Below are 21052 nucleotides of genomic sequence, written 5' to 3' on the forward strand. Positions count from 1 at the left end.
TGTACTGAGCCCACAATGCTCTAGACACCACAACTGGTCAGGCTGATGTGGCCAGGGACCCTCTAGGGGACCCCAACGTACCCTAGGATGCCCTGGTGCATAGGGTCTTCTGCCTCAGCCCATTTGGGTAATCCTGAGAACTGGATGGAGGTGTGGGAGACACAATGGTGCCAGGAAGAGGGGGTTGGCCATGTTCTCTGGCCCCCTCCTTGGGCAACCCTCAACTTTATGGCGTTATCACCACATGTAGGAGGCTGCCTGTGGGAACATGCATTTTGTGGCAGGAATCCTGAGTTTGATTTCCCCCTGCCCCGCTCCTGCCGGAGGACACAGCTGGAGTACCTGGGCCAGTAGGACCCCTCTGAGCTTCAGATGCCTCATCAGCACTACAGGTCCACCCATGCTCCTCACGCACTCACGCACGATGGAGAACATACTCAGTGGTCTATACTGGCTGGTGGCACTTGAGACACTGGGGTCCATGCACGGAAGCTTGACAATATCTTGTTCAACATAAAAATAGCTAAGTTCTCCCACTCTTCATTCATCTTGAGCAGGTCCTGTCCATAAACCCTGCCCAGGAGCCCACTCTGGGTGAGGACACTGGTCTGCCTTTTGCTCCTCACTGTGCATCTGCCTGTCTCAGGGCTGCCCAGCCGGTCACCAGGGTCCCTCTCCCCAGCCTGCACAGGAAAGCTGGACGTCTGTTGGGTCAGCACTGACGTCAGTAGGCCCGACTGGGCGTGAAGCCCGCCACCTCCGGAACCGCCAATTAATTAACTTTTTCAAATTAATTTCCCAAGCAAAATCCCATAATTACATCTGTCTCTGTCAGTCCGAGCTGGGCAGGCAAGAAGACCCTGCAATGGGATGGGATGTGGGGTAAGGGGTGATCAGACCAACTCCATGACTAGGTCAGAGAGGCACTGGGGGTTGGGTTTTACCCTGGGCAGGGCCACTGCCTGGCGTCCTTAAGGGAGCAGCAGGGGCTGAGAGGTCAGAGCCCCCCCCCCCACCTCCCGAGCCAGGAGATGGGGAGCTCAAAGAGATCCATACCTACCCAGCTCACCGTGCTGTCCCATCCCCCACCCCGTGCCCCCAAACCACAGCAGGTCTAGCAGGGCCCAGTAGCAGCACAGGCACTGTGAGGCTGAGAAGGCCGCTGCTGCGGCGTTCTAATTTCCCAAAGGGGCTGAGATTAATTAGCTCACACACAGGCGCAGAGAGGGAGAGGAGAGTGGGAGCAGGGGGGCAAGCGTCAAGCGAGGAGCTGGCTGGCGCTCCCCCTTGTCTGCCTGCCCGCCGGCAGGCAGGCAGGCAGGCGGCCTTGACAGCCTGGGTGCTCTGAAGGTCAGTGGCCAAGCTGGCTGAGCCAGCAGACTGGCACCATCTCCTTCCCAGCATCCATGAGAACAAGGCTGGGGGGTACAGCGACCAGAACAGCCGAGGGTCTAGGGGCCCTACTGTCACCACCATCCCATCAAGTCTGTGTCAGGTGCTCTGTCCACACCATCTTGCTTTATCCTCACAGAAGCCCAAAGAAGTCAGCATGGTCCTCCCATTTCACAGATAAGGACACTGAGGTTCTGAGCTGAGCTGTGGGTGGTGGAGGTGAGACTAAATTCCAGGCCAACTCTAAAGCGTGCCCCGCTCCACCCCGATCCTGCTGCCCTGTGCCGTCAGCACCACAGGAGTACTTGGATCCTTGGATCCTTGGATCCTGTGACTTACCCCTGCCTAAGACAATGTGCAGGGAAGATCAATCTTTTCACAGATACAGAAACTGAGATCAGGAAGGGACAAGGATTTGCCATACAGTCTAAGGGATTCTGCCCCTCCTTTTGAGGCCAGGACCAACTCCCAGCAAAATAAACCTGCTCCGTTACCCTTAGTGGGCCCTGACCCCAGACCACACCGTGTTAGGCTCTTTGGCCAAGCAGCACGTTGATGGGGGGCGGGAGGTCACTGCGACTGCCCCCGTGTACTATCTCCAGCCCAAGGACGCTTTGTCAACTACTCCCTGCAGGGCTCCCGGAGGACAAGGAGTAGGTGGGGGTTGGGAGGGATGTGACCCTGACTAGGCCCCTAAGCAGCTCTCACAAGCCTAGCAATGAACTTGCCCAGAACTTATCTACAAGGACATCCCCCAACCCTAAGAGGCACCAACGGCCTCTCTGGCCTCCAACCCACTTGCTCACCAACAACAGGGCTTACCTCTCCAGGCCAAATGGGGTAAGCAGTCCCAATGTCCTAGAGTCCAAACCTGGGGCATCCCTCAAAATAGCAGAGTGCACTAGAACAGTGACAGGGCGGGGCACAGGTGGGGGAAGGGTAGGCCCAGCTAGGAATAATACTCTTTGTGTATGGTTATGGGGATATGGGTGGGAGCCCTCAATACCCCCACTCCCCGCACAGATTCAGATCAGGAAAGGGCCCAAGTGGGCTTCGGAGTCAGGGCTCCTCTCCCAGCTGTGCAGACTCTAGCCTAGGTAACCTCAGGATGTGCTGGACCTTACCAAGTCCATTCCCTGGTCTGTGAAATACATATGGTGACAGTCCCATGAGGATTGTAGAGAGGACACCTGTGAAGTTCATGCAGGGCCAGCATGCAGTAGGAGCTCAACAAATGATAGCTGTGTTGTTACTTTTTTACTGCCATCATCAGCCAGCATAGGAGTGTCAAGTCAAGTATTGGGTGACCTAGATTGTGGCCCCAGTTCTGCCAGTCTGCCTTTGAATCTGAGCCAATTCTTCATGCCTCAGTTTCCCCAGCCCAAAGAGAGAACATCCCCCTTCCCCGCCTGCCCTGTCCTCTTACCTGCAGGAACATGGGGAGCCGAGCGTGTTAGGGGTCTGCAGGTTACAAGGAGGGCAGCTGTCCAGACTTGCACTTCCTTTTCTGGCCACAGAAAAAAAACACACTCCCTTCCAACCTTTCTTTCTGCTTCCCTGGTTCCCCAGCCCTGCCTGCTCTGTCAGCACTTCTTATATCCCCCCAGTCCTCACAGGCCTTCATCACCTCTGGAAAGACTTTATTTGCCACCTGAAAGTCCCTGCTTGAGTCTTAACTTTTGGTCTTGCGGGGGGGGGGGGGGGGCGGCGGCAGAGAAAGCCTTGGAACCATGGAGAGCTTGTTTCCACCCAGACTGGGAAGTCCTCAGGATTATCCACCTAAGGGACCCCAGGTCAAACCATTCCCATCCCTCCCCCACCCTGTGGCCACAGCTTAGCCTCTTCATTCCCACAATTCAGCGTACCCATCTGACAACAGCCCTAGAGAAGGCTAAATAAATCCAAGACATTCTAATTAAGGAGTCCTTGTTGTGGGGTACCACTCCCAGAAAAATGCCAGCTTTGGTGGAGCAGACAGGTGGGGAGTAAGACTGGACTCACCTGGAGATCCAGGTGTGACAAGGTGAGAGCCACACCCCACCACCTACTTCAGGTCCTGCAACTCTGAGACAGAGATAAGGTTCATTCCCATTTTATAGGTAGAAAAGGTGAGGTCAGAGAAGCTGGCAGATCGGCCCATGATTACACAGCAGACAGTAACCAAGCCAGGCTTGAAGTCCAGGTCTGTCCAACTCCAGAGTCGTGACTGGGAAACACCCAGTCCTCCTGACTGGGCACTGCTGCTTGTTTTTCTCAGATGCCTGGGCCCTTCTCCCCACCATGGTCCAGGTCTTTAAGGGAGAGAACTAGCGTCCATGAAGTGGGAGCCTGCCTGGCCCAAGTCCTTCTAGCCACCTGGCCCTTGACCCTGACTGGTCTGTCTCACTCCTGTGGGCCCAGAATGATCTGTAGTCTGGGTGTCAGGTGACTGTATCCAAAACCCTTCACAACTTTGAAGCCATTCTATTGGACTCAATTCTCTCATCTGAAAAATGGTATTTTACAGTATAGGAAAAAGGGGTATGCCCCCAGTTCTGCTTAGCCTAGGGAAGGCAGGCTCCAGCCCCAGCAGGACCAACAGAAGCTTAGAGGCTTCCTGAGGGCATCTCTCCAACCCAGCAGCCTAGCCCACCCTTTACTCAGGCCAGCTCAGTACCCACTCTCCAGGCCAGTAAGCTAAAAACAGGGGGACATCCAAATTCTAAATCTCAGGGTGCTGGTTGCAAGGTGGGAGAGGTTAATGAGGGAACTAACGGGACAGTGGAAAGAGGGTGCAAGGTGAGGGGGCCTCCCTGGTGGTGCAAGGGGTTAAGGTGCAACCTACAAAGCTGTCCGCAGCCACTGCAGCATGAGTTCAATCCCCGGCCAGGGAGCAACCCACATGGTGCAGCAGACCTCTCCTGACTCACCTGCTGCTCCCCTCAGCAGTGTATTTCAGTCAGTCTGCCTGTTCTGTTCCCCACTCTGTCTCTGGTGAATCCTCTCACCTCCACCCACACCTCTGGCCTGTACCCCAGTTCTTGTATGCATAAATAAATGAATCTAAAAAAACAAAAAAAGAGGGTGCGAGGTGAGCAGGGAGGGCGGGCAGGCAGACTCCTGGGGCACAGGGCACCAGATCAAGGGGGTCTCACTGCTCCCATAATCTCAAGAGCCTCCTGAGTGGGGGGAGCAGCTGGCCACTCGGTGCTCCCAGGGAATCGATTTTCCACGGCTTTCCTTTTCCTGGCTCCTCTGCATCCCTCCCCCATCGACCCCCAACCTGCGCTGCTAGAGCCAGTTCCCCATCCAGGAGGGCAGGTGGGCTTAACACTTCCATACTTGACACTTGGCGGGGTGGGGAGAAGAAGGGGAGAGAGAGAGAACGCTGAGCCAGGTGGGGGGATGGTGGGGGGTGAACTGTCTGATCTCCCTTCTCAAGCCCACCTTGCGGAACTCAGCTGACTCTGCACAGTAGAGGGTCAGGCCTCCTTTGTGTGAGCCTGAACAGGGCATCTGGGGCAAGTGGAACGCCCAACCATGTGGGCTGCATGTGTGCGCACACGTGTGCACACCAGGCTGTTGTGTCAGTGCTCCAGTCTAACCATCTGGGTGTGCGCTGTGGCCTGTGACACTATGGAGCAGACACACAAATGCCTATTGGAGCAGTGTGTGGGGTCCTCCCGAGGCGTGGCACGCCCATGTATGACTGCATGTCCATCCACCTATGTTCGTGCCAGCGGCTGGGGCTATGAGCATAGCAGCCAGTGTGATTCTGGGGAGCCCGAGGCATATGCGAGCAAGCCCACACCATGTGCATCAGCTGTGTGTGCTGGGTCATGTGGAACTGCGTGTACTGAGTGTCCCAAGTGTCTGCCCCTGGATGTGCCTCGTGGGGACTGCGTGAGTGCGCTCTGCCTGCCAGGCCTTAGGGCCTCGTGGGGTGGCTGGGGATGGGGTGACTCACGTCTCCTGAGCTCATCTGCCGCCAGCCCGCCCAGCTCACCCTGCTCTGCTGGGCTCATGGCTGCCAGCACAAGAGGTGGTGGGGGAGGCGCGGGCAGACGCGGCGGGGAGGCTGGCTTGATAAATAACCTGCTGCTTCCCCAGGCCTCTGAGAAGGGGAGGCTGCATCATGGAGAGGAGGGGGGCGCGGGGGAGGCAGCCCTGGCCCCCAGGCTCTGGCTGCCCTGGCCCCCACAGCCCAGGCTGCGGCTCCGGTTCCTGTTTCATCGAAACCTGAGCTGGGAAAAGCCTATCGGGTCATCTTGCCTGTCCCGCCGGCCGCCAGGCCCAGGCAAGCTGCCCCTCAGGGGACAAGCCCGCAGCCTGGCCGCCCAGCCACTGGGTGGGTGGGTGGGGGGAGGATATTTCTGTCCAGACTAAATGCAGCACCAGGCTTCTGTCTGCCCCCCCCCAAACAGCTGCTCCCAGGGGCCCCCTGGCTCTGCAGGACTGACTAAATATAGCCCCCCTACCCTAGCAAACCCCCAATGTTCACTCTTCCCACTTGTCCACACGACAAGAAGGCTGGTAAGCCCGCTGTGTGACCTTGGGTCACTGTAGCCCCCTCTCTGAGCTCAGTTATGAAACATCAAGTATTACTCAGCTCTGGGCCCTGCCTAGTCTAACAGGTACTAGTGGAGTGCAGACCACAGAGGTGACTAAACTGGGGTCTTTTCCAGAGAGATAAGCACTGAGGTCCTCTCTTCCAAAGTGACTCCAACCTGCTTCAGCAAAAGAATCGCTGAGGGAGGCCCTCTCCCCACCCGAGGTACCTTTAGGTTTATAAACACGGCCTCCTCCACCCTGTCTGTTCCTTGCCCAGACTGGGCAATACCAGGCTCCTCCAATCTGCCCCAGCCGGACCCTGGCCAGGAAACAAGTTGTGCCAGGTTTGGGGGGTTGGGGGGGGGGGCAACGACACGGGAGCATGACAGCTGCTATTTCCTGGAGGCAAGTCGGGCACAACCCGGATTCCTGCCTGGCTCCACACTCCACCAGAAAGCCGCTCCCAGACTCTGGCCCTCAACAGGACACCCCTTTCCCCAGTTAGCACTGTCGTCAGACCCCAGCCAGGTCACAGTCCCACCCCCTCACTGTACTGATACACGCAGGGCGTCCGGGGCGTCCGACGCACCTTCTGGGCTGGGCTATCGTGGTCCCTGCAGGATCCAACAGGCGGAGGAGGCAGCCCCAGCTTCCCTCCTCCCTCCTGCCTGCCCACCCGGTTGCTTCCCCCAGCCCCACACGCACCAAATTCCCCACATGCCTGTCTGTCTCTGACAGCTCTCGCAAATACTTGGCTGCGCGGGCACCCGCTGTTCTGAGCCCGCTGTGCCTCCTCCCCTGCCTTCCCCGGGGGGCTCTGCAGACACAGCCAGGGATGGGAGGGGGCCGGAGCTGAGAAGCTTGGTGGGCAGTGGGGGGAAAGAAGGCTGGAGGGGCCATGCTTGATCCCGAAGCACCAGCCCTGTCCCTAGGCGTGTGGGACTGAGGGACGGGGGAGGCCACGGCGAGCCAGTCCTGGCTGGCTGGGCGGCAGCTGCCAACGCCCCCGCTGCCCCCCGGAACCTCCCAGGAGGACCTTCCGGAGGCCTCCCACTCGCCTCAGCCGCTGAAACAGCATCTGCCACCCCCGCGGCGGCAGCTCAGGACAGGGCGGAGGGCACCACGAGGCCCCTGGGGAAGGCTCTGAAATCTGGACTATGGCCCGGCCCCCCACCACAGGCCCAGCCTCAGAGCAAGAGGGTTGCGTTCCAGCCCTCCCGCAGTGCGAGGGGCACACCCACCCAGCTGCCAGGCCTGGGATGTCTCCACTCAGACTGGCTGGGGGGCCTTGTTTGCCCCCAATACCCTTCTTCCTGCTTGCCGTTCTCCCTCCCAGGAGGCCTATGGAGGAAACACTTCCTTCTAGCGGCTGGGCTGGGATTTTCCGCTGGACGTTGCCTCGCTGACTAGCTCCTTATCCCTCACCCCATTCCTTCTCAGAGTCACCTGTTTGGCCAAATCACACTCCCACCCCATCTCTGCAGCCAAGGAGGCGCCCTCCCCCTCGGTGTGCCTTGGCATCCCCAGTCTCTAGCACCTACGCAGACACCCCGAATAAATGACCTCATGGAATAACATCTCCACTTCACAGATGGGTATACTGAGTCCAGGAGAAAGCCTGGCCAGCTAGGCCTCCGATCCAGAGCTCTTACTGAAGGAGACTCTGATGGCACCTCCCTCCTCTATTCATTTACCACCCACTACACCTTCTGGCTCAAGGTCCAATTTAGTTCTTCAGGCTCCTGGAGCCATTAGGGTGACTCCAAACAGAACCTCTCACTGCTCTGCGTCCAAATGCAGAGCTCACTATTTGGAATTCCTCTTCCAATCTCCTCCCACAGCCTAAAGGTGGTCTTGAAAAGAATCCCAGCTACATCGTCAGTGCGATGCTAAACCATGGAGCACAGCCTCCTCTCCCCATTGCACAGATGGGGCTGCTGAGGCCCCCAGGGGAGGGGGGAGCTGCAGGCGGCCGTGAATCAGAGGGGGAGCTGGGAAGCCGCCCGGCCCTGCCGGCTGTCACTGGAAGCAACAGCCTGTATTTCCTCCTCACACCGGTGCCTGGGGAAGCGTGGGCAGCGGGCGGGCACTGCTGTGAGGACCCCTCCTGTGCCTGCAGGCCAGTCGCATCCCCCTGCTGCCTAACAGGGCCCACAGAGCCCACTCCCACACTGGCTGGGTCTCCAAAGAGGGGTACAGCTGAGGCAGAACTAGGTTTCTTTCTCAGGCATATTCTCATGTCACCTGAGGGCACCACAGGGAAGTCCCTCCCCTTAGATTCTAGATGTCCCCTAGCATCAAACAAGATTGAAACCTGATCATTCACGCTTTCTTTCAGCAGTAAAACCCACGGTTCTGTGATTCAAGAATCCCAACATGACAAGAATCCTGAGTTGAGAATCCCTCTGGCTCTACGCATTCTATGATTCTAGACTCCTGTGACTAAAAATTCTAGGCCACCAAGACCTGACACCCCACGAAGAAAGGGGGGGTCAAAGCCAACCCTTGCCTGCTGCTGTGGGTTCAGTTAACCAATTTCCCACCTAGCTCTGGTGGAGGAGGAGGTGGGTCAGGCAGGAGAAGGGCTGGGTCTGGAGTTAGTCCAGTCCTCACCACAGGCCACCTACTTGGGGCACACACAGCCACTGATGCTGTCGATGTTAAATCCAGCCCTTGCCAGAGCAAAAGTGAGTAGTCGGGAGTTTACGAACCTGCACCCCCACCCTGCAGCTCAGCGGGAGGGAGGAGGGAGGACAGCGTCAGGGCTGTCTCCCTGCTTCTCAGGTTCCAAGCCAAGCTCCGTGCTTCATCTTCCTGTCTTCACCACCCACTGCTTCCTCCTTCCCACCACAGTCCCCTCACCTTTCAGGCTCTCAGGCCAGCCCCAGCCTAGCCAGATGGCAGTCAGCCAGAACAAAGGTTTCCAAGTCCATTTAACAGACAGAAAAACTGAGGTCCACAGAGAAGACAAGACCAGCTCCAAGGGCTCAGCCCCGGAAGCCTATTGTTTCCTGGACATGTCTGTCAGCCCTACCCCCATCTCAATCCCCACAACCCTCCACAGGACCAATAGGTCTCCACAGACCGGTCTGATCACCAGCACAAGCACGCCCCCCATCCCCAGGTCCCTTTAGTGCACTCACCCCCACAGCCAATCATCTGGCCACTGACTCATCCAAGTAGCCAATCAGGCCCCCTCCACTCATCCAAGTCTCCAATCAATCCCCTCTCCAGGGTTATGGAGCATTAAGGAGGAAAAACTGCAAGGCCCATATTCGGCAAGCATTTAGAGGGGATCCCTGCTGTGTGCCAGGCAATGCGGAAGGTACAGGAAACTCCAAATGCAGACCCACCCAGGCTGTCCTCATGGTGTTCACCGTCAGTCAAGTGTTCTCCCCAGACCCAATCCCACTTGTCAACGGCAAGTCCTGGGCAAGCCAAAAACTCTCCAGCCTCAGTTTCCTTATCCGTACACGGTGGTGCCAACATCGCCCTTTCCTGGGACACTGAGAATTAAAGGAAGTGAAGGGGCCTCCCCTGGTGGCGCAGCGGTTGAGCGCTGGGTTGCGAGGCTGCCCGCAGCCTCTGCAGCGCCGGTTCAATCCCTGGCCGCCCTGGCCACCGGCGAGGGTCCCACAAAAATAAATAAATAAAGGAAGTGAAGACAGAAGACGTTAACACAGTGCCTGCTTCCAGTAACGGCTCAGGATGGGACAGCCGTTATTATTACTGTTTTTATGAGAGAGTATCATAACAGTAATAACTGGGGACAGCAATTGATTAGAGCAACAACTAAACTTCTGTTTAGTTGGTGCCAGGCACTGGGGGTTTGGGAAGAAATTCCTGCCATATCCCCTTGCAGGGCTGGCAAGGAACGGGCTCAAAAACCCCACCAGCATCTGATGAATGAGAGAATCAATGACGAGAGGCATGGCACTGCTTGCAAAGAAGGTGCAATCCAGCATGTGCTCCTGAGAGTTTCACACGTATGTGTCTGGGGGTCCCACAGAGAGCAAGGTATGTGGCAGGGAGCCGTAGTGCAAGTACACAGTTGTTCAATAGGCTTAAGACAACCCCGCCCCCACCACCAGTGATCACAGTAGAGCTAAGGGGATTGTGGCACAAGCAGGGACCAGGCCAGGTGGGGAAGGGCCCAGAAAGATGCTTTGCATAGTTCTGGCCACCAGATTACAGGCCTAGGCTAGGCCCCTGGGAAGAGGGGTGGGGGCTGCCAGGTGCTGTCCCACATGAATCAGGCCCTGGAGCCCGCACTTTATTCCTATACTGGTATGGCACACAAGTGTTCCTGCTGGCAGGCCGGCCAAGTCCAAGGAGGTCAGAGGAGGTCATGGAGAAGGGAGGGTGCTGTGGCCCAAGGGCCATGTGGGGTCTGTTGGACAGGGAGGGTGGGTATAGGGCTCCCCTGGGGGCACTGGGCAGGCCTGGCTCTGCCCTGCTGGGGCCGGCAGCTGGAGGGGAGTAAATATAGCGCGGGGCGTCCCGGCCACATTCCTGGGAGGCCAGCATGGCTGGCCTGCCTGCTGCTCTAGGCAGAGTGCAGCAGCCAGGGCCCAGAACTGCCACTGCCCTCTTCCCAAACAAACAGAAAAATAAATAAAACCAGCTCTCACGGCCAGCACAGCTTGGGGGGGGTGGGGTCCGGGCAGGAAGAGTTGGACAGTGGAGGTGGGGGGTGGGCAGGAGGACCAGTTGTTGCTGTTTCTGTTCATCTGAGAGGGAGGAGACCAGAAGAGGAAAATGAAGGAAAGGGGCAGGGAGATGGTTAGAGATGTGAGAGAAGGGAAGATGCACAAGAGAAACGGAAGGCATGACACTCAGGTGTGAGGGACACAAGGCAGGAGGGCCAGGGAAGGTATCAGGGTCAGTTCTGGGAAGGCAGAGGCAGCCTGGGGTCAATACTTCAGCAATTCAGCAATGGGGACGCAGGGTTTGTGCGTGCGTGTGTGCGTGCGTGCGTGTAGCAGGGGGCATTAGGCAGACAAAGGGGGCTGTGCGGGTCGGGGCGGGGGGGGGGCTGGCTCCAACAGCCATGAAATATTAAAGAGCCTAGCCTAGTGAGTGACAGAGGTCATAGAAATGAGACCAGCCAGAAGATACGGGACGCGCCTGTTCCTCTCCACCACTTCCAGCAAGGCCAGTCTCCCCAGCTCTCCTCTGTGTCTCCTTTCTGTCTTTCCATCCACAGGGAGGACAGGAGGAGGGTGGGAGGGGCTGTGGAGATTAGTGACGGGAGCAGACCTTTGTGGTTCCCTCTTCCCTCCGGCTGATCTGTGCGCAGTCGGCCTTCCAGAGCTGCCAGCCACCCTAGCAAGAAGGCCAGGGGGCCTGTCAGCACAGCCGCTGCCACGGGTGCCTCCTGGGGAAGGAGGGGGTAGACATCCAGCTTCCCTTTTACAGAAAAAAAATCAGCCAAGCCACCACTTTCCACCGAGACCAGCAGGGAGGGAAGGCCATGCCTCACAGCTCAGCTGAGCCAGCGAGTAAATGAGCGTGAGCAAACCAGCAGGTCATCCTGAGCCCGCCCCTCCCCCCTGCCCCATTACCAGCCTCATGACCTTGGCCAGGCCCCTCATCCCTGAGTGCATCTTCATCAGCCCCCCCATACCCAAGCTTGGCTTGAGGAAAGAAAGGAGGGCAAATAACTGAACGAAAACCAGCAGGTCAACACTTCCAAGTGTTGGTGAGGCAAGACACTCAGAAGTCCCATTTTACAGATGGGGAAAAGGCAAAGCGATGCACTCAAGGTCATGCACCTGGTAACCAGCAGGCAGAAATACTAAGTGTAAGTCCCAGGTTCTTTTCTTCCCATTCACTGGGGACTATGAATAGCCCTTGTCACCGTCAAAGTCACCTACTGAATGACATTTTGGAAAAGTCATTTGTTGACTGAGGGTAAGTCACTAATGCCGAGCACTTCACAATCAAGCCCTGTGTCCACCCGAAAATGGCCTTGTGAGGAAGGCACTCTTATGAACCCATTTCAGGGATAGGGAAATTAAGGCCAAGGAAGGAGATAATACAACTCACCCAAGGGTCACACATCCAGCTAGGCAGTGACATATCCAGGATTTGGAACCAGATCTGACTCCAAAACCAGTGCTCAAAAACATTGGTCTGGATGAAGTCAAGAGAAGGAGTTTGGAAGACTCAAAAGAGGGGAGCTCAGTGAGTGGTCCCACTGGTCCCCAGAATGAACGCCGTTAAAAGTGAAAAGCAAGGTCACCATTGTCGTGCCAGGCGGACTGGCGACGGTTCTGGGAAGAGACAGGCAAGAATCTACAGCGGCCAGGCCACTGCTCTGCCTGGTCTACCCAGAGCCTGTGTACCAGACGGCACAACCCCCCCCACCCCCCACGACGCGGCTACTGAGGCTAGTCCAACAGGACTGGGGAGCCCTGTCCTGTCGGCTCTCAGGGCTTCACTCTGCACCCCAGAGCCCTAGTGCCAAGAATTAATCACACCCCTAAAGCCCCCAGTGCTGGCGGAAGAGGGGTGGAATCCCCCCTCCCTCCCAGGCCCTGAGAGCCCAGAGGGAGGCCAGCATCAGAGGCAGGAAATGAAGAAGAATTTGCGATCTAATTGAGCTGGCGGGGGATTAGGCGCAGAATGCAATTACAGGGGCTGGAGCAGGGCCAGGGGCACTGACACCCCAAGATGTGGCCTGGCCAAGGCAACTGGGCCTAGCTGGTCTCTGGTCAGAGACACCCTACTAAGGGCAGCAGTGGTGGGGGAGGATGGGTAACGACGGGGGCCAGCAAGTCCTTGAGCACAGAGGACTGCAGGGGTCCAGCTCCATGCAACACTCAGAAAAAAGTTTCCCTGGGAATTCTCCCTGAAGAAACAGTCCTGTGGACTCGCATATAGGGAGCAGACAGAAAGGGAGACAGTCTCACAGGCTCTGCTCATGCATGTACACTCATGTGTTCATGCTCCCAGGTGAGCCCCACATGCTCCTGACCAGGAGACACACAGCTCTGGCCCTTTGCTGCCACTGGCTCCACCAAAAGGGGGGAAAAAAAACAAAACAAAACAAAAAAATACACCCATGACCTTAAAATCCTTTTATTCCCTTAATCACAGGCTGCCATCGCCGTGGATACGCGCTGTCACCCCGGCCCCAGCCTGTCTCCCTCCTCGGCTTCCAAAATTCCCAGCAGGCAGGCAGACGGGGAGGCTGCCCAGTTACTGCCAGGGAGGGCAGGGGAGGGCCGGGTGGGAGAGGTTCACCACCACCACACACACACACACACACACACACACACACAGAGGGAGGGAGACTTAGAAAGACAGACTGGCAGACAGAGATACAGAAAGAGAAAGGAACACAGACCACAGTCACCAAAGATGGACACAGACCCCCGGCACACAGCTCAGACATGCCCACTCCCAGACTTACAAGCACAGACAGAACACAGATACAAACAAATCATGAAGACATACACTCCTAAATCCACACAACTCAGAATATACACCTCCCCAGATCCACAGGGACAAATCCAGCTTTCAGCTACATACTCTCAGATTCATGTACATATGCGATGCAGACGCACACTCCTAGACCCACAGGCACACATGCCCTGATCCACAAACACACACAGATCATTTTCCACACCTCAAGACAGACACACATTCAACACAGATTCACAGACATGCACGTCCTGAGTCATAAGCACAAACGCCACCCAGACTACCAGACTACCAGATGCGACCCCCCCAGCCTCAGTGAGCAGCTGACATGCCTTTGGCTTCAGGGGGGCAGGTAGAGTGGTTGGAGATTCCCGAGTCTTTGAGGGAGCAATCCTTTCTCACTGCCTGCAACCTGGGAGGTGGGCAGGGAGTTGGGGGGGGCGGGTGGTAGGAAAGGGGTAAGAGAAAGCTAAACAACAAAAAAAAAAACCTGAGTGGGATATTCTTGTTGGGCAGCAGCCCGTGAGTAACTTGGGGAGGCTTTTTGTGGTCTGGTGAGTTCCAGCTATGAGTGAGAGTTTAACTATTAATACACTTAATCAAGGACACTAAACACACACACACACACACACACGCACGCACGCACGCTATGATGTGACCAGGTGGTGGGGGCATGAGAGCCCCCCTTAGAAAACACGGGAAAGCCCCAATCAGAGCCCCAGGGGGCGGGGAAAGAGGGCGTGGCTTCCACCCTGGGCCTGCCCTCCAGAATAGGAGCCGATGAGGAGGCTCATTTCTGCACCCCCAGGAGGGTGGGACTTGACACACAGTAAGTGCTCGAAAAATACACACTGGGTCTATGAATGAATAAGTGAGTTACCTATAAAGAGTGGGAACAATATAACAGTAATAACAATAAGTGAGCCCCACCCGATCCATAACCAGTTAAGGCTGCCCCAGAGCACCATGCTTGGAGAGTTAAGTCCTGACTAAACGGCCACCCCACCAGATAGTGGACTCCAGGAAAGCAGGCCTAGGTCTAGCTCACCAGTATCCCCCCCTCCCGCTACACTATCCTGGCCTATCATACCCCTCCCTTCTAGGGAGACCCCCATCTCCATTCCATCCTCCCATAAATACTAAGGTAGGGTCTTAAATCAGGTGGGGTGTTTATTTCCCAGAGTATTGGTTCTTTATCCAATGCAACCCTGCCCCCCACATTCCTATGAGCCTCAGTTTCATACTTGCCAAATGGGTGGAGGCAGGCAAAAAGCTGGGAAGAGGAAGCAAGAGTTGGGGGTCACAGTGGGAGTGCATAGAACATAAGCTTGTGCTGGCCTGGGCCCTGGATGCAGAATCCTCCCCTACTTTTCCCTTCCCCCACCCCGCCCAGCCCAGCCGGGTGGACATTCCAGGCCCTCACGTGATAAAGACGAGGGAGGCCGCTGGCCCACGGGTAAGTCAACAGGCTCTGCTGGGGGAGAGATAGGAGGCCCCAGCCAGGGTCACCTGCTGAGGTGGGAAAACAGTCGGACCCAAATACACATATAAATAAGGTGCCAACAGACAGTCCTTCCAGCCCAGCGTCTGTCTTCGGCAATGGAACCGCTGCCCCCACCTTGGAAAGGGAGGTAGTCTGTGAGAGGGAGGGGCATGGTTGACTAGGGGCTTCCCTGGGAGAGTCTTAGCTCCTGTCAGGATTGGGGTAGGAGGCACTTCTACCAAGAAAGCCAGGACTGAAGGAAAACTCAGGCCAACCTCTCTCAGCTGTTCCCACCCCTTCCCAGGGCAAAAATCACCTCCTCCCCAAGGAGAGAGGACAATTTCCGTTCTGGGAAGGGGGTGACAGCTGCAGAGCGGGTCACTACTCACCCCCCCAGCTCTTGCTTAAGTCTCATCCAGGGAAACTGCTAAATCAACACTACGCAGTAGTGGGTAGCGACGTCTTAGTATCCCTGCGTCTCTTGCAAAAAGGGATTTGGTAGGAGGCACTGGGTCCCAGTTCCTGGGTTTCTGATGGCGGCTGGAAACAAGGGTATGGGGGGGGGTCTTTCGGGAGGGGGCCAAGTCAGGCCCTCGCGCCCCCTAAAAAACATCTAATTATTTAGTGCTCTCAGTTGCACAGCCCGACAACCCCCCCACCCCCCGCGGGCCGGGGGCAGCTGAGGTGGCGCCGGGCGTTCAAATAGCGCTCCAAACAAGTCCGCAGAGACCGCGCACGCAGCCCCTGCCAGGCGGCCCCAGCGGAAAACTTGAAAGGGACTCTGTTTGCTGGCCGCCCTGGGGCGGCTCCTGCGGGGGCGAGGGCTGAACGATCACAAGCGCCCCCCTCCCCAGCAATTCCTGCGTAAATGAGGGTGGGGGAGCTCTGGCCGACTACAAAACCAAGGGCTCCAAACAGCGCCAGGGGCGCAGGTCAAGAGGCTGGCTCGCCCGACCCTCCTCCTCCCGCCCCCCCACCCGAAGACGCGACTCACAGACCACCCAGGGTCCAGGGGGCAAAGTAGGGCGCGGCTGCCAACCCTCCAGACCCCGGTCGCAGAAGACAGGAGGAGGGAGTGGGTCTTTCCGGATCAGTCCCTAAGAAACCCCACCCCCCAAATCTGCTGGTGGCTCCCTGCAAGCCCATCACCACCACTCCAACTCAGCGCACCCCCTCCAATTGCGGGGGGGGGAGCGATCTTGCTCCCTCATTGGGCCTGGCTTCAGCTCTTCTGACAGGTCCCGGAGGCGCCCCCCCCATTTAAAACTGGGGTCTCTCACTTTCTGTCGTTCCTACAAATAAACAAAGCCAGGCGCACCCCGCGGTCCCCGCCGGAAAGCAGCCCATTCCGGGCGAGGACAACTTCCCCCAGCAAGAAAATTAACACATTCTTCTCGCGGCGGCTCAGCCCCCTGGCTCTGGGACGCGGCGGGGAGGGGGCCTCCGGGCCGAACTTCACGGGTAAATTTGGAGCCAGAGGTGCGAGGCAGGCGCCTGGGACACCCGCCTCCCACGGCTCCGCAGCGAGAGGAACACCCCCATTCTCCCTCCCGGGCTGTGCATGCTGCCTGGCCACGCGGGGCTCAGCAGACAGCCTGAAAGACTCCCCAAGGCTGGGGAGGAGGGGAGAGGACAAGCCGCGGAGAGCAGGGGTGGTGATGGGGTGATACTTTGACGGAAAAAAAAAAAAAGGTCAAACTTGATCTGCCCGCCAGGCACCCCGGGGGCAGCGGGGGCGAGGAGCCGCAGGGGAATGCAGAAGTGGCCGCCGCCCCCTCCAAGTGAGGAGGGAGGCTCAGCCTCGCGGGGTCCAGGGCACTCAGGGCAGTTACCGTCGCCCCCGAAACGCAGGGCAGCGAGCGGGGCCTGATGCGGGGAGCGCGCACCCGGCTCTCCACTCAGCCGCCCCCGCAGGCGCAGCGCCCGCCCCGCGCCCCGAGGTGAGGACCCGGCGCCGCCGCCCGCGACCTCCAGCGCGAGCCGCCGGGGAGGGCGCGGGACCCCGCGGGGAGAGCCCCGGCCCCCGCCCACGGCGCCCGGCCCGTCGTCCCCGAACCCAAACCCCTCTTTTTGTCTGAACTCAGTGATCTGCGACCGAGCCGACTGCGGCTCGGGGAGACTCGAGCACAGCCGCGGCCACCGAGCGGGCGCCGGCGCCGGGCTCCAGCCTCGCGGGCCCCGCGCTCCGGCCGCGGGCGCCCTGCGCCCCTCCCAGCGCGGACCCCTCCTTCCCCGTCCCCGGCTCTCCGCACCTGAACTTCGGGGGAGCCCGCGCCGCCAAACTTTCCGCCGACTTGCAGCGAACTCCGGCCCCGGCCGCGCACCGGGCCCCGGGGGAGGAGAGGGAGGGAGGCGGGGAAGGGGAGGGGGCCGGCCTCGGGGGGGCCGGGGGAGGGCCGCGGCCCGACACCTACCCGCACTCAGAGTCGTCCACGCCGCCGCCGCCGCCGCGAGGCCGGGGGGAGGGGCGGGGCGGGCGCTGCGCTCCGCTCCGGGCACCGCCGCCGCGGTGCGCTCCGCTCCCGCCGCGCCGCCCGCCGCGCCCGGGTCCCGAGCCCGAGTCGCGCCGCCGCGGCCGGCCGGAGGCGGGGAGGGGGGGAGCCCGCAGCACCTGCCCCTCCTCCCCCTCCCCGCGGCCCAAATTAAAAAACAACAAAAAGCAACTAATCACCCCCGAGCGGAGCGGAGCGCGGCGCGGCGCGGGCGGCGGGCGGAGGGCGCAGCGCGAGGCGCCCGGACTCAGCAGGCGGCGCGCATGGCCGGGCGCGGGCTGGGCAGGGCGGGGGCGCGGGGCCCGGCTCCGGGGGGCAAGGGTCGGCCGCTCTGCGCGCTCGGCTCGGGCGCCCGCTCTCGCCGCCGCCGTCGCCTCTGCTGCCGCCGGTGCCGCCGCCTCTACATCCCCGCTCAGGCTCCGCCGCCTCTGCCGCCGCCGCCGCGCGCCCGCCCGGGCAGGAGCTCTGAACGCTGCCCGGGGGCTGCCGGCAAAACCCGGACCGGACTCGACGCTCCCTCCCCCCCCCCGCCTCCCCTCCCTCCTCCCTCCGCCTCCCTCCCGGCGCGGCTCTGGCCACTTGGACGCCGCAGGCGCTCAGGCCGGAACCGCAGCCGCTGCGCCTCGAGCTCCCCGCGCCCCGGGAGGTCGGCCCGGGCCCACCTCCCCAGCTGCGCTCCCCGGCTTGACCTGTTTTTCCGCAACTTTGCAAAAAAAAAAAAAAAAAACCAAAAAACAAAAACCAAACAGAAGAACCTGCCCTCCTTTTGTGAGGGGTGCAGCGGCTTGGAGACACACCTCGCGGGCAAACCCCGCGGGGGGCGTCCGCTCGCGCTCCTCGCGACCCGGCCCGGCAGGGAGGCTTTGGCCGCGCCCCTCCGCTCAGGTGCGCGCGGAGCCGGGAAGCTCTAGCTGAGGGCTCCGCGGGCCAGAGGTGTTCAAAGACCCCACCCTGCCCAGGGCGCTCCCCCCCGCCCCCGCGCCGTGGACACTCGCGCCCCCGGCAGGGGGAGGGGCGGGCGTTCCTGCCCCCATTACACAGATGAGGAAACTGACCCGAGAAAGGACATTTTGTCGCCTGCATCGGCCCCAGTTCAAGCTGAGTCTTGAGGCTAAGACTGCTGCGTTGTGGTACCTACCCCTAGCCCTGGTCCGCGGCCTGCAAACTCAGGCCCTGAAACCGTGCCTGGCACGGAGCAGCGCTCAATAGACACTGGTTGAAGAAGGAAAACCCAGCCCTGCTCTCTTACTGCCCCGGAGTATAGATCTGGCCCTGCAGATCCTCGCCCTCCTTCAGCGCCCCTTCCATCTGCCCAGTTTGAACTAATCCTAAAGCAGCAGAGATCTTCCCACCTCAGAGACCCCATAGAATGAATCCCAGGCTCAGATAATCCCAAACTGCAGATAATCCCAAAGTGGAAAGTTTCTCCAATTCAGTAGAAATCGTGAAGGTGGGAGGGGGTGAGGGGGTTTGTACTTCCTTCTCCAGGCAAAGAAAACAGATCCCGGACTCTGGCTGGGGAGGGTCAGGGTAGTTGGGGAAATCTGCCTGGGGTTAAACGTTACAGCCTGAGATTGATTGGGGCCCAGATAACAGGGAGTTAACTGTGGCAACCCGGTGCCTCCAGCCACAGGCCCTCGGACTCAGTGGAAGAAGTGAAACCAGCGCCCACCTCTCTGGCTGCTTCCTCTCCTCTCTGCTGCCTGTCTCTGAGGGAAGCAGGCAGACAGGGCCTTGGGGCCTGGGTGTCTAGGGAGCAGCTGGGGGGGTGAAGGGAGGGGGAGGTGTGGGGGAGAACCCTCAAGTCTTCTAAATTTGGCTTTGAGACCTTAGTCCAACCGGAAGGGGGGCAGGCAGTGAGGGAGTGTCAAAGAGCAGAGTTCATCTAGAATATGTTGCCTCTCTACCCCTCTCAGGCCACAAAGAGTGACCCATCCCCAGACATGGACAACCCCTCCCTTTCCACAAACGCTGAGACGTGTCCTTCCTTAACTACGTGCCAAGGACTAGCTCCCTATGGGAGTGTTTAGCTTCTCTCCAGCACCCAACACATACCCATGTGAGTAAAAGCAAGGCATTTGCTATGGGGACAGTTTTAAGACAAGTGAACATCTTTAGATTATCATTCCTAAACTACCAAAGACAGACATTCTGGGGCCTACCCTGAGTGTCAGATACTGTACTGGCCACTGACCCAACAACGGTAAAGGCAGGGTCCCAGGTTTAGGCGCTTCAAGCCATTAGTCCACCCTGATGCCTTTTCTGGGGAAGCTGAGGCACACACTGTGAGAACCTGTTTCCCAGGAATAAGCAGCAGGCCTCAGAGAACTAAGACCCAAGAAATGCGGCTGGGACCCCTGGGTTGCCGGTGCAGGGGGTTAGATAGTAGAAGTTCCTCCACCTTAGACAATTGCTGTTAGTTTTCCACGTTCTATTTTAGGTCTCTTGCCCTCTCCTCAACACTAAAGGGCAAAGGTCAAGGGGCTACAGGCAGCCACGAGATGAGGCAGGTGATCCCAGTGCTATTCTCTTCGGGAAGGGATGCTGACACGTCTGCCCAGTTCGGAGAGTGGGTCTTCACCTGGAAATTAAGAATGGCAGGGACAGCGAGCCCCTTACCTGTTCAATCCATAGGGAACCAGAGAAGATAGGAGCAAAATCTTTCTCATGGGCGATCCCAGTTCACTATTCCCTCCTCTCTCCCTGCTTCCAGAAAGGAATATTTAAGTTAATCAACTTAGATTCAGAAAGTATTTCCTTAAGTTTCTAGCACCTTTGGGGGATGAGAGGGCCCTGCACCCACCAGCCCTGTCCTCTGGGTATTTGTGTGAATGTACCTAGACTCTGCCCACCTGGATCCTGGTTATAATTCCCATAACTGGCATTTATGAAGCCCTTACCCTGAGGAAGTCACTATGCTACATGGTTAACTAAATAGTTCATCTCACTGAAGCCTTACATCAGCCTGGGCAATAGCGCATCTCCATTTTTCAGATGAGCAACTGGAGTGAGACTGACAAAGCTGTTCTCCTAATACCTGGCTCATCTCCACTGCAACCTGCAGCTCCTTGGCCTTGGTCCTCCTGAGTTGTCCTAGCGCGGCTTCTCACGTACAGATCTGCCTGACATTTGCCGGCTTCACAGCCCGTAGTCCTCAGCGCCCACAGGACTCAGGCCTGGCTTCCCTAACTGACCCCATTCCTCCCCGCCTGCAATCCCTGGGCCCTGATGACCGAACACCACCTAAATACTAGTGACGCCCCCAAACTCCCCTTTGAGTTTCCTTGGCTTTGCTTTTATTGTTCCCTTGGAGCAGAAAGGCCTTCATCAAACTCAACTCGTGAACTCCTCACTGAAGACCCAGAGTATGCCTAACCCCCACTGGGAACCTTCTCTGCCTCCAACACGAGCCTCAGTTTGGCCCATTTCTACAAGGTCCCCAGTAACCTCTGTGCAAATTAGAAAGCGATGTCTCTTTTTGCCAGATGTAGGTACCCCCTTGTGGCAGCAGGTCATGGGCTTTCAGTCTCCCTAACTCCCTTTGCCAGGGGCCTTTTTTGCAGTGCATGTGCTGAACAACTGTACTCTGTGGCCAGACTTTGCGGCCCCTCTTCTATGGTCAGTGACCTCACTCACAGAAATAGCTTTTATTTGCTCATTTGTCTCTCTGCCCCTCACTACTTCCACGGGTCTGAAACCTGCCATTGGGTAGATATCAGTAATAACA

At 58.3% G+C, this 21052-nt stretch overlaps 1 protein-coding gene across 4 annotated transcripts in view; it reads right to left on the reverse strand.

Moving 5' to 3' along the window:
* The window catches only part of CXXC5 (CXXC finger protein 5), a 33566-nt gene extending 15745 nt beyond the window's left edge, over positions 1 to 17821 (reverse strand). The window contains exon 1 of one of the 4 annotated variants that reach the window (XM_037509170.2): positions 17248 to 17821. The gene's annotated coding sequence lies outside the window, so the exon portion shown is untranslated. Of the gene's footprint in view, positions 1 to 2818; positions 3090 to 17085; positions 17160 to 17247 lie in introns of those variants that run through there. The other 3 variants (XM_054694332.1, XM_037509172.2, XM_054694333.1) reach the window with 3 other exon arrangements.
* Positions 17822 to 21052: the final 3231 nt, after the last annotated feature.

The sequence above is a fragment of the Talpa occidentalis genome, unplaced genomic scaffold (assembly GCF_014898055.3).
Source record: "Talpa occidentalis isolate TD23 unplaced genomic scaffold, MPIMG_talOcc4v2.1 talOcc4.13, whole genome shotgun sequence".
In the NCBI taxonomy this organism is placed as follows: Eukaryota; Metazoa; Chordata; class Mammalia; order Eulipotyphla; family Talpidae; genus Talpa; species Talpa occidentalis.